This window comes from Macrobrachium rosenbergii, chromosome 14 (assembly GCF_040412425.1).
Source record: "Macrobrachium rosenbergii isolate ZJJX-2024 chromosome 14, ASM4041242v1, whole genome shotgun sequence".
Taxonomy (NCBI): domain Eukaryota; kingdom Metazoa; phylum Arthropoda; class Malacostraca; order Decapoda; family Palaemonidae; genus Macrobrachium; species Macrobrachium rosenbergii.
This window is the reverse complement of record NC_089754.1, coordinates 26,375,701-26,388,297: the sequence shown is the minus strand read 5'-3', so window position 1 is coordinate 26,388,297 and position 12,597 is coordinate 26,375,701. Positions and strand designations below refer to the sequence as shown.

Below are 12,597 nucleotides of genomic sequence, written 5' to 3'. Positions count from 1 at the left end.
TTGCAGCTTTAAATCATCATCCATTATCAACATCAACTATGTTTATTTTCCAAGACATTCTTGTTCTACGTCATTCAGGCCCCTTTTCTCTGTCAGACATGATTTAAAATTTTCTTGAATAACTTTTTCGTCAATAGGTTAACTTTTTTATTAGACGTTCACAGCTTTTAAGGTTTTGAAAGAACTCATTTGGTATACGTTTATGTAATTCATCTTACATATTACGTTTTCGTAGTGATTTAAAGCATTTGGTTGTTTCTATTTTTTATTCAACAGATGTCGCCGTTGCGTTGCTTGTTACGTAAAAACATTCTCCCGATTCCTTGTTTCGCTTCTTGGACCGTCGGAGCCGTTTGTTTACCATTTGCGCACGAAAACAGTGCCAAAGAAGCTAGTGAATAGCTGAAGACCTGAGTACGAGTACAAAAGTAGAGTTTTGTGTAGTTTTGTTTCAACCGATGTTTAAGAATTTATGATAATTTTTTCATACTCCGAGGACGGATGATGTAAGTATAATTTGTCTGATAGCGGCTAGAAAGCCAATGGCTGTAATTTCATGGTAAGACGGAAAAGTGATGTCCATGGTCAGTAAGGTCAGGTGTAGTCTTCACGAAAAAGCGATGTTAGATTTCCTATTGATATTAGGGAGTTGTCACTTGGGTGGTCCTGCTGTTAAGTTATCCTGCGTAATTCTGAAAGGGTCCTTGAAATGTTCACGGCCGTTAAGTGCATCGGTTGTTATACCCTAGTCTCAAGGCCTAACATGTATTGATGTAGGATTATGGCACGAGCCAAAATGCCCGTAGTGGTGTGAACATTTGCGTTCAAGATTATGTATTTTATCTGAACAGTTCCTTTTGCTCAATTTTCCGGTTTTATGCAAAGTAGTTAATAACGATAGTTTACATTTAGGGATACCGTGGTTGATCGTTCTTGAGTCGTGCTTTGACTGCAACATAAACTGGAGCTATCATAAATTTTAAATACCCAGACTAGGGTATTGAAGTAAAACTTAAGGCCATCATGGCATTAATCATCAAAAAACCGCCAACGCCCCCCCAAAAAAAAAGGAAAATGGTTAATCATTGGCCTCCACCCGCTTTAAGAATAAAATGGAAACCAACAATGTGACTAAATTATAGCATTTAATGTTATATACTCTAAGTTCGATATTGCGACAAAATTTTAGTATACTATGTAACTTTTAAAATCTTGAGCTTGGTGAAGTTTCTTGCAATTGATGTTAATTCTTGCATTTAGTGCACTATCTTAAAATTTAAGTTTTCAGTGTAGGTATCCACAGATTCACAGCAACATTTTACTTTGGGAAGCATAAGATTTTGGGTACTTTGACTTCCATGAAACAGTTTGAACATAAATATTTTGTACTTGAAAAAGATATTTGGTCGGGAAGAGTGTAATGGTATTCAGAGCTGTATGTAGCTGAATTGATAAGCAGTTGCCTTAAGTTTTAGTCCCTTTCAGATATGATATTCACATGAAATTAAACTTGGCTAGAATGTTAGTTTTACACCATATCACATTATAGAGATGTAATGAGGCTGTTAAAAACACATTACGGTTAGGAGCATGATTTCGAAAGAATGAATTTTGCTTGCACAATCGAAGTAGCTCGTAATATGAAATGAAAACTATTTAATAAAATTTTAGAAACTACGTCAGTGAAATCCATTAATTGAGGGAAGGTGGTGAACTAGTCCCACAATTTTGCAAAAATAACATAAAAAGGCTGCAGCCGTAATCCGTAAACGAGTTAACCTTCCCTGATAGGAGCAGCTGTAGTGTAGACTCCATCAGATACGTTTCATCGAAACAGTAAGAAACAGGTGAACATATAGCAATAAAGTAAAACTCAAAACATGTTTAGCCGTGTCTTTTTTTTAATTCTGCTTGAATAAGACGTTACTGAATGAGCCTTATATCAAGACATTTGTTTGAAAGAAAGGGAAGGATGGGTGTAATATGAATGGATTGAATGTTGCAAGCACGATCTTTTAATGATAGATCTTTAACACGTGTTTGGCAGAATCTTCACCGGTCAGGATAAAGTATTGGATTTGACTGTTGGCTACTGGAGATTTTTCTTGAAAGGTAACATCTGTATAGCTGGCTCTTTCATTATGAAGGTGAAGTCTTTTTTGCCAGCACTTTGTAACAGCGTGACCAGTAATATCAGAATTATTTTGGATGAGATGAATTGAATGGTCATAACCGGAATGGGTGACTGTGCATTATTATCAAAGGCTGAAGCAACTGAAGCCTCCACCTTGCTCCTGATAGGCCGATGAAATGTTGTTGCAGAGACTTGATGTATATTTCAAATGCCGTATTAACGAGATAAATATCCAGGCATGTCATCTTGTTACCACTTCTGTAATTAGGCTAATAGAGAAGACAACCAGAGATGGGTAATCCATGATTTGGGCATAAATATAGTGTCATAAACTTTTCATGGACTGGTCTTTTTCACCAGTCACAGTGTTAGCAAAAATATAGCCATATTTAGCTACATGCGTGTCTAATTGTTTGGGACATAGGTATTGAAATCCCTTAATGTTTCCTACACTTTGACTGGTTACTTGCCGATCATCAGCAGTTTCATCAGGGTACCTGTAACATAAAGACCACAGAAAATTTGAAGCATTCAAATCTAGATTTGATATCTCTAAAATGTTAATTGGTCTTTGAAATGGTATGAGAGCTGTGTATTTTAGTATTATGCCCGTAATGCCTATTAACTCTGGTACAAAATTTGCCTGTGTGGAGACTTGCTCTCGATCCTTCGTGGTTTATTTGCCGTTGCTCTATGTTACGAAATTGCTGGTCTATTTAAACTTCATGTAGATCAGCATGGTTTGGTAAGGTATTGTTATGGTTTTTCAGCATTTAAAGTTGACCATCGTGACAGGGTGGGAGAGTTTTTCTTTAGAAAAATAAATTTTAGTAGTTTTTATACTGTAGTCCTAGGCTAGATGAATGCAATACTGACTGGTCGTATCAAGAGTTTTAATAAAAATGTTAGTTTTGAACAAACCACCTTTTAAAAGTTAAAATGGACTGTTTTGAGGATGGTTTTAACTTTTTGATATGCAATTTAAAGGGGCTACTCCGGTGGCGTAACTTAAAGTGGTGAAAATTAAAACACATTTTAAGCCTTAACATCTCAATCATTTATTTAACCAGGGTTGCCGTTGTCAAAAATCGCTTACTGTCCAGCAGCAGAGTCGATAAATCGCTGTTCAGTGTTCCGATTAGACGAAATATGCTAAAAAAAATCTAGAATTATGCCAGACCAGACTTCCTCAAAAAAAGCCAACCCCCCCTCCCTGACAGTTCCGCCCGGAGAGGACGGTCCCTCCGTCCCCCTCCCTTAGATACGCCACTGGGCTACTCCGGTTGAACGCTTCATGCACAAAATCCTTGGAACTTCCTTTTACAGATTAAATACTTATTGGATCGTATGAAATTTAAATAAGAATGAAGGCCTCAAAATGACAATTGCATTAATAACGGAAGTCCCATTTTCTTGAGTCTACTTTTGAGTAGTACTCGACTCAGTCGGGAACAGCCTGTTAAGTTTACATCAAAGGAGAGCTAACACAACCCATACGTTTATATCGTAACCTGGCAAATGTTCATTGCTAAAAAAAAAAGTTGAGAAGAAAGACTAATCAAGCTGTTTTTGAATGAAACTTTAGACTTACAGTTCTCTTGAGGTATTAGTGCACGTCGTAACCTTTGTTACTGGGGTGTATATCCATAAGGGCTGTTCTTTGCAGTAAGACCCTGTGATGGCAAGACTATTGCATTGTAAAAAAAAAAATATAATTTATTCACAAGTGACAATTTTCGACGAACTGAAGATTTTGTAGGATTATAATGTCTAATTTACTAACTACATGAAAATGTTTTGTACACGTGGGCTATGCATGGAGGAGTGTTTTAGCAGCAGGCGAAGTTATAAATAGACATAGTGAGTGGTTATGTTGTCTGCAGCCAAAACGAAAACATGACTAAACTGTAGAAGATGCATAGAGGGGAGAACGGTATTATTTCACTTATGACTTTCAACATAAAAATAGGTTTTTCTGTTGTATTATGATGTGATTTGAATGATGCATCGCAAATGAATAGTGGGCAAATGATAGAATCCCCCTCTCCATAGCTAATACGGCAAAACTGTGTTTACTGATTACAGTTTTTTTAAGGGGGTGCAGTATTCTGACAAGTCGTAATTTTATTAACTATACAGTATATCATTGAAGGATAAGTATTCATTTGCGATGGAAATAAATCAAAATCATGTAAATCACATCATAATACAACAGAAAAACCTATATTTTATGTTGAAAGCAATTAATGCCCATAAGTGAAATAATACCGGAGAATCAGATGGTTGTTTTTTAAGACTTCATTGGTCTTTGATTTTGCATATACTGCTAAGAATGCTTACTGATGAATGTCGTAGCATATTTTAGCTGAAGAGCCTGCGGTTAAGTTATTTAAATGTAAAATGGTTAATTGAAGTCGAATCCTAACTGTTAACTAATTCAGATGAATACTGTTGTAATGTGAGCTAAAGTACAATTTATTGTTCAATTCAATTAATTTTTCTTGCCCCAGCGCTTTATGGAAAGCTTTAAAACAGTGTGAAAGTGCTGTGTAACTTAAGTAAATTAAGGAATGAAACAAATTGCCAGAATACCTAGGTTAGGTTTTTTCTCAAATTTGATTCAGCAAGCTAGTTGTTGAATAATCTGTACTAAAAAAAATCTATGGCTCGTCATATATAAATGACAATTTTTTTTAATTACTTTTTACTGCAGTAGTTTTTTATAAGTCACAAAAGGGGCTAAGGCTTAAGTTTAAAATTGTATAACGTTTTCTCAACTTTTATTTCTGTTAACTAAATTTATTTGGGTTTTGTAGTAGTTGTCATATAATGGTGTAACTTACTTTTACAGGTTAAGTAGGATTGGAAGAGACATTTCAGCCTTGAATATAAGACTCATAGTGGAAACAGATATTATTCTAGAAGGGCAGAGTTCTGGGTGTACCATAGAATACTGCTTAATTTCCAGTTGGGTAAGGTCTGGAGTTAACATCAAAGGCGATCTAACAGAACCAATGAATGTTAAAGGACATGTCGTAACCTGGAAGATTTTCATTGCGGGAACGAGAAGTGTTATTAAAGGACATCTTATGCAACAAGGTGAGGACTTAAGCTAATTTTTAAAAGTGGTACTTTTGGCGTTTAGTTCCCTCGTGGTATTAATCTTCCAATTCCACTTCCATGGCGTCTGTAATGCAGTAGCACAACAATCTGCTGAACTGAGGGAGCCCAGTCTTTATGGCTGTTGATGACAGCAAGAAAGCTTGCAAATAATCTGGTGGGAAAATCTTAAGTGAAATTATGAAACTGAGCAATCGGCCACAATATCTGTTTAGTTTTTAAATCAATTGCAACAAGTAAGTTGTTGGATTTTGTGAAAAATATCGTCATGGTACAAGGGAGCTTGAATTCCTGTTGAATTGCCTGTAGTATGGCAAACTGACTGATATATAAGGTACGCATTTTTCACGTATATTCCAAGATAACCCGCAGATGGATATATTCGTGATTATAATTCTCGGTTTTATTCAACTGCCAATGATTGGTCGGTGTAATACATTGCAAAGCTTCCATTTTCCTAAACACCCTGGTAGTTTAGATAGAATAATTCTAAAGACAAGCTATAAATTTATGGCAATGTTGTTCGTGTGCAAGTCTTCTAGGTTAGACACAATGAGTTTATTGTTGTTATTAAATAGGTTTCAGAAGTTTTTGTTTCAACCCCTGGAACAAAGTTTTTCTTTCGATAAATGGCTCTTAGAAGCGCCTATTATAGATTAGGAAAATTCTAATGAAAATGGTTTTTAAGTGGCGTTATAAGGGCGATATAATGAGTTTCAACGAAATTTGGTTTTGGTAAATAGTTTTTAAACTTGACCAAGATTGTAAACTGTATCTTAAGGTGGAGTCGAAAAATTTTCGTTTATGGTACAAACATATTATAGGACTCGGACAACGGAAGAACAGAACTCTTGAGAACACGTTGTGCTTATGGTAACCTGTAGAATGCTTGTAAATTTATACTACCTTTCAAGGGTTCGAGAAAAGAAAGTTGTGCACACATTTTACACACACCATGGCACACGGACTCCGTAGGGGAATAGTGCTTTTAGTCCACCTCATGCGGTGCACTGTAGGCATTACTTAAGGTTCTTTGTAGTGTGCCTGTGGCCCCCTTAGCTGCAACTCCTTTCGTTCCTTTTACTGTACCTCCTTTCGTTTTCTCTTTCTTCCATCTTGCTTTCCACCCTCTCATAACAATTGATTCATAATGAAACTGCGAAATTTTCCTCCTGTTACACCTTTCAAACCTTTGACTCAATTTCCGTTTCAGCGCTGAATGACTTGATAGGTCCCAGTGCTTTGCCTTTGGCCTAAATTCTATATTCAATTCAGTTCACCATGGCACACAATAACGAGAAATATCAAGAGCTAATATTACCTTTAGAGTATTTTTTTAACTTTAATGTGTATACTGTTTCTAGCCCTAAATATACTTGACTAGAGTTTTCATTTTTTTTTACTGAGGTTTTGCTAGCTAATTGACAAATTCAAGTGCTCTTTTTTTCTTCACAGGAGAGAACTGTGGCAATGTCAAAGTTTATTTGAAAATCTGCTTCAGTTGCAAGCTGAACAAATTTTCTTAAGAAGAGGGATCTTGAACCACTTTTTCTGCAAGTTTGGATGCCTTAGAGAGACAGTTGTTCTGTTGAATCCGAAACTGAATACCATTTATGTATTCCCGAAGTTAACACGTTAAACGTAAGTGCATTAATAATGCAGTTTTGGTTAACGTTTAGACTAAGGTATAGGCGAAAGATCTAGTTTACATTTAAGGCGGCGTAAACTGGCCAATGGATATTATTGAATATGCTGTAACTTTGAAGAACTGCACTGCAGAAACAAGGGCGTATAATTGAAAGATATCGTAGACAACACGGTGAGATCATAAACTAATTAAAGGTTATATTGAAGTGTAAGTTTAAGCTTTGTTCACTTGTGGTATTAATCTGCTTCGCAATTCCTAATTTACGGTAGTTCATAAAAGCACGAGCTCTTTTTGGCTAAAGACCGTTGTAATTGAGCGAGCCTCAGTTTTAAGGCTTTCTAAATTAGTGCAGAGCATCACAGAGTTTTCGAATGATATTTTTCTGTAATGCTCATTGAGATTTTGACCAAGTCTACCACCGATTGTGAACATTCACATTTGGGGTATAAATAACTTTTAACCGGACTAACTGTCGTTACGAGTCGTCAGAAGGGCCTCCAAAAATGCACCTAATTACCTAACGTAATCAAATTTACTAGGCTACGTGAAACGGAAGTCTGATTTTAAACATCCATTTAGGACGATACGTTGATCAATGACTTATATTTACTTTAAAGTTTATATGTTTACCGCAAAATTAGTGAAAAACTTGTTCAGGTAAATTTTCTTTAAAACTGTTAAATACTTGTTTTGAGGGAAATAAATGTTTTGAGGGAACGAGATAAAGGAGTTTTGCAACATCACATTATGGAACTTATAACAAAAATCTGGAGAAAAATGTAGCTGTGAGGATTCTGAGTAATTTACAGAAATGAATATCAACCAGTATGAAATTTCCCAAATCAATTCTTCGCTGAATGAAAACCGAGGCACATGGAAACTCGAATTTCAGTAACGACCTGAAAATTAAATTTAAATATAAGGAGATTGTAGTACTTGCCATGTATTGCTAAAACAAGTTTTTCTTTGCAGACTGATGTACCAGCCTGAAGTATATGGATAATTCAAGGAGAGATATGGGCCTACAAATCGAAAACTGATGTCTTGATATTTGCATGTTGTGAAGAGACTGCTTGAAACACTTGACCTTCACGTTCGATGAAAAGAGACAGGCTTTCTGCTGAAGTTAGAATGCTGTTGACATGATACTGGAATTGGTAACTTGTAGTTGTAAGTGAATCACTATTCAAAATTTTGTAGTACTTAATCTCTTCTGTGCAAGAACTGTCCAAGTTTCTTGTTTTGAAGTCTATTTTTCATCTTGGCGTTGGTGTTTAATTTTACAAATAACTTTTAAGCCTTGGTTCTTGGTAATTGTAGGCTTTTGATAGCTGTAGCATATTACAACTAACACAACCTTAGAGGTTCATAGTTGATGCTAATCCAAATGGAAAAGACTTACTGCCTAGGTATACTAGTAATTTACGGTCATTAATTAGTAACAGATGCATTTGGTTACAATTCTGTCCCTTTAAAGTTTGTCCTCAGAGTTAGTAGGCCAGTTGGAAACATATAGGTTGCACATTATGGAAACTGGGGTTAGATGACTTAGGAGGAATCTTCAGAGGTCTTAATAGATGGAGCCCGCTGTTTCACAGCCTTATTTAATTCTCAGTGAGGACCAACAATTCAAGTATACTTTAGTATGTTTAATATTTTCAGTCGAGATTGTTGATTTAGTGTTTATTTCGAGTTTCATTTTTGGTATGTCGGTAACTTCAGTGGTAGCGTCTTCATATATAAACCCCATTAATGGTAATGTCGGCAAAATTTCCAGTTTACAGAGTTTTTTGTTTTTTTTTGGTAATGTATAGAAGTAACTGCCTTGTAAATCCATATTGAACCAAGCTGTGGAATAATGAAAATTTCGTGGATAATTGGCTAAAAGGCAGTTACAGTTCAACCCGATCAAGATTACAAGTTAAAAGGAAAATAGCCTAGAATTGTGTGTGTATATTCTGGGTATTATGGCTTACAGTTTGATAGCAGTTTTATATGCATGGTTTGATGTATCATTCAATGCATAGTTTGACTAGAAAGGTAAATTTAAATTTGTTTTTTATTTTGATTAGTAAGGATTTAGCTGCTGGGTATTATGGCTTACAGTTTGATAGTTTTATATGCATGGTTTGATGTATCAATCAATGCTTAGTTTGACTAGAAAGGACTAAATTTGGCGTTTTTTTTATTTTGATTAGTAAGGTTTTAACTGATTCGTTATTTACCTCAGATTTGGCGGACATGAAAATGAGTAAGGTCAAAGGTAAAGGAAACATTGAAACAGGAGTGTTGTTAGAGTGCATTGGCACCGCTTAATCATTTTGAAGTTTTGCTTTCTGTAATTACCTTTCAAGAAGTTCAATGTAATGGAAATGACATGCAAGTATTTTAAGGTCATCCACTGAAAAATTAGGCAAACTCTTAAAAGGAAGTTTTGCTCATGAATGCTTGAATTTGGAGGTATACTGAAGTGTACATATGAAGAATGTGGTTAAACTAAACAACATAAGTTACTCTGCTAACAGCATCGACTTCCTTGTACCACTCGACCTAGATTGACTGTTTTCAGCTCTGATTGTCAAGTTGTTGTTCCAACTGAATTTACCCATATAAGTCTGTAGCTTGAAATGCCCTGGAATGTCAAGGGTTCTCGACTGTTTAGAGACATATGTGGTTTGCAATTACTAAACCTTACGGTCTCCGTTTCTCCTTTTTTAACTGTATATTGATAACTTGCAAGAACGGTTGATTATGTATCTGGTTGTAATTTTTCCTTCCATAATCGTTTAACAGTGTTTTGAAGAAAACTATTCCGGCTTCTAATATGCTAACCTTACCCTACTGATGCTCTTTTAATAGGAAACTTAGGTGTTAGTAGTACTGAACAATATCTTGTTTTCTGAAGGTTACTGCAGAGAAAAGAATTCTGTAGAAATATTTTCGTGGTCTCAAAGGACTTGGTTGCCCTTCTACCACAGAACTTCATAATGTAACAACTTGCCATATCTGGAGAAGTTTTAGTAAATTCCAAAATCATTAAATACGTAATAAAATCATTACTAAAAACTGCTCCAAGCATCTGCTTTTTAATGAAACAGGCTTTTAAATGTTTAGATTACCTTAGCAGGAGCTTGTTACAGGTACCACAGTGTTTTAGCTTTCAGGAAATTAGGTACTTTCAATGTGGCGTAGGAAGTGTTCAGCTTGCTGATTTTTTTTAATGACTGTATATTTTTGTGTTGGCAAGTAGTTATGCTGTAAGTACTGATTCCAAATGGACCCCAAGGCTATCTCGTGTAAATACTGAAATGTGTCTTGAGACTAAACTACCCTTTATGCAGTTGAAAATACAATTCAAGATAAAAAGCATGTACCAGCAACTTGTCCAAATAAGGAGACTTCACCTTGTCAACTTATTGCTTTAGAGTTGTGCCCTAGCAAACAGGATACCAGGCATTTCCCTTATAGAGTTGTGCCCTAGCAAACAGGATACCAGGCATTTCCCTTATAGAGTTGTGCCCTAGCAAACAGGATACCAGGCATTTCCCTTATATCAGTGCTCCAAATCCACTAAATTACCTTGCCTTGGAAGGATAGTTTGTATCGGATAAGAGCATCTTTCTACCTTCCTCGATGGGAAGCTGTCTGTAACTTCCTGTTTTAAGTCTTGAAAGTACTTCTCTTTATACCGTATCATTCAAGGATGTAGGAACTCGTCAGGATCTGACTAGGTTCTGGTAAAGGAATACGGATATCCATGAGGATTTATGTTCCTCAGGTACTATGGGATTTATAGTACTGGAATAAGTCCAAAGTTTTTAAAACTTTCATTTTAGCATAATGCTTATAGCATAATGATCGAAGGTTTTTCGATTTCATTTAAGTATAATGCTTATAACACAATGACTGAATTTTTTTCGAACTTCAGTAATACTTTCAGCAAGCCCTTTTCAAAAATTAGATTATAGAGTATGCAGTAATACATTCTTGCTATTTTGCATCACAGTTCTTGATTCTTCACTGCAACATTGTTGGAGCCTGGCGCCTTCTATGGCAGTGTTAGCAGGGTTACAACAAGCAAAAAATTTTGTCTGCGTTCTTTGGAATGTAGTTTCTCACGCTCTAATACAAATTGCGGTTTTCATTTGGCCTCGTATTATGCTGAATTAACTTTTATTGCTACACTGGATTTAGTTTTTGGTCTCCTGCCACTTTGTATTTCACCCTGCAATAGTAATGTATGTTTTTCATAACATTGCTATAAAATATTGCAAATATATTTGAGCCCCTTTTTAGTTTTGAAGGCCAATTTCTTTCACCCGGCATGAGGCAAGATTCTTACTGCAGGAGACTCAAGTCAACGTGGTTTTAGTATTAAGATTAGGTACGTGTTCCTGCCTGAGAGTGTTGTGTGGCCTGGTTTTTAGTACTTGGTTTGCTGAAAGAGATCTTGTTAAGATTTACTATTTTGTAGTGTTTGTGGCCTGGTTTTTAGTACTTGGTTTGCTGAAAGAGATCTGTTTTGTATTCCACCTGCTGCATAGTTATTTTGCTCAACTATTTTTTTTAAATGCTGTTTAGGTGGTCTGTAATTTTTCTTCGTCTACAAATAATATTTTGCTTAAAATAATTCACGGGGGAAAATATTAGCAAAACCTTTATTTGATGGTAACGTCTTACAAAAATCATTACAGTTCAGCAGATATAATTAGCTTGGTTTTCAAAGTGCAAAACTACAAGTAGTCGTTGGCCTTTCAAGAATGTCAGCAGATAATTTTTAAAGCGTCTTGATCGATAGTGTTTAAACTTCATTGAATCATAAATATATATTAAAAAAATTTTTCCCAGGATCAGCAGCAGCTGCGAATGTTCAGCAAAGGCATGTCAGCATCTCAAGCAGCAGAATGTTATCGAAGTTAACAAAATCACAATGAAGCTTATCATCATGGGAAGATGCAGGATTTTAAGTTGCGAATGAAGCTTCAGAATTTTCAAGCATCAAAAGTACGTTCTGGGAGAGAGAGATAAAGGCATCAGCACTGGACCAAAACCAGAGATGTAGTGAGGACTACTTCAGTACAAGGAGGTCATCAAGACGAGGTTCTGGGAGTACAAGGCATGAATAGTGTGTCAGAATATGGCTAAAAAGATGAATACTACTAGTATAACTCCAGTAGAGGACCCAAAAGTGACATTCTAGGATAAATGCCATCAGCCATGTTCAGAACTGCAGCCAGAGAAAAGAAGTCTTAAAAGTGTCGTTGAAATAAAATACAAGAAATGCAGTCCGAGGGAGGATTACTTGTAGAGAATCTTGAAAATGACGTTATGGGAGATTAAAAAACCATCAAGAATGTTAGTTAAGAGAGGACGACTTCTGCAGGGAGCCCAGGTAGTGAAGTGTACCACAGTTAGAGAGAGGACTACAGCTGTTACGTAAGGTCCCGTTGCTAGGTAACAGTTGGTTCTTTGCCACGTAAAATAAATCTAACCCTTCAGGCCAGCCCTAGGAGAGCTGTTAACCAGCTCAGTAGCCAAACTAAACTAAAATATAATTTTTTTTTTTTTTTTTGTAGGGAGTTCTGGTAGTGACGTTCTAGAAGATAGAAGCACCAGGAATGTACCACGACCATAGTAGTCCTCTGAACTGCAACAGAGAAGATCATCGCTGTGTAAAAATTACAGCTGAAGAAAA

General features: G+C 35.9%; 1 long non-coding RNA gene across 2 annotated transcripts; it reads left to right on the top strand.

The window, feature by feature from the left end:
• The first annotated feature begins 365 nt into the window (after positions 1-365).
• On the top strand, positions 366-12,313 carry LOC136845823 (uncharacterized). Of its 2 annotated transcripts, XR_010855268.1 has the most exons (5): positions 366-506; positions 4,986-5,233; positions 6,710-6,895; positions 7,875-8,072; positions 11,751-12,313. It is a non-coding gene; the product is annotated as an uncharacterized lncRNA (long non-coding RNA). The 2 variants fall into 2 exon arrangements; XR_010855269.1 differs by lacking the exon at positions 11,751-12,313 and having other exon boundaries at positions 7,875-9,656.
• Positions 12,314-12,597: the final 284 nt, after the last annotated feature.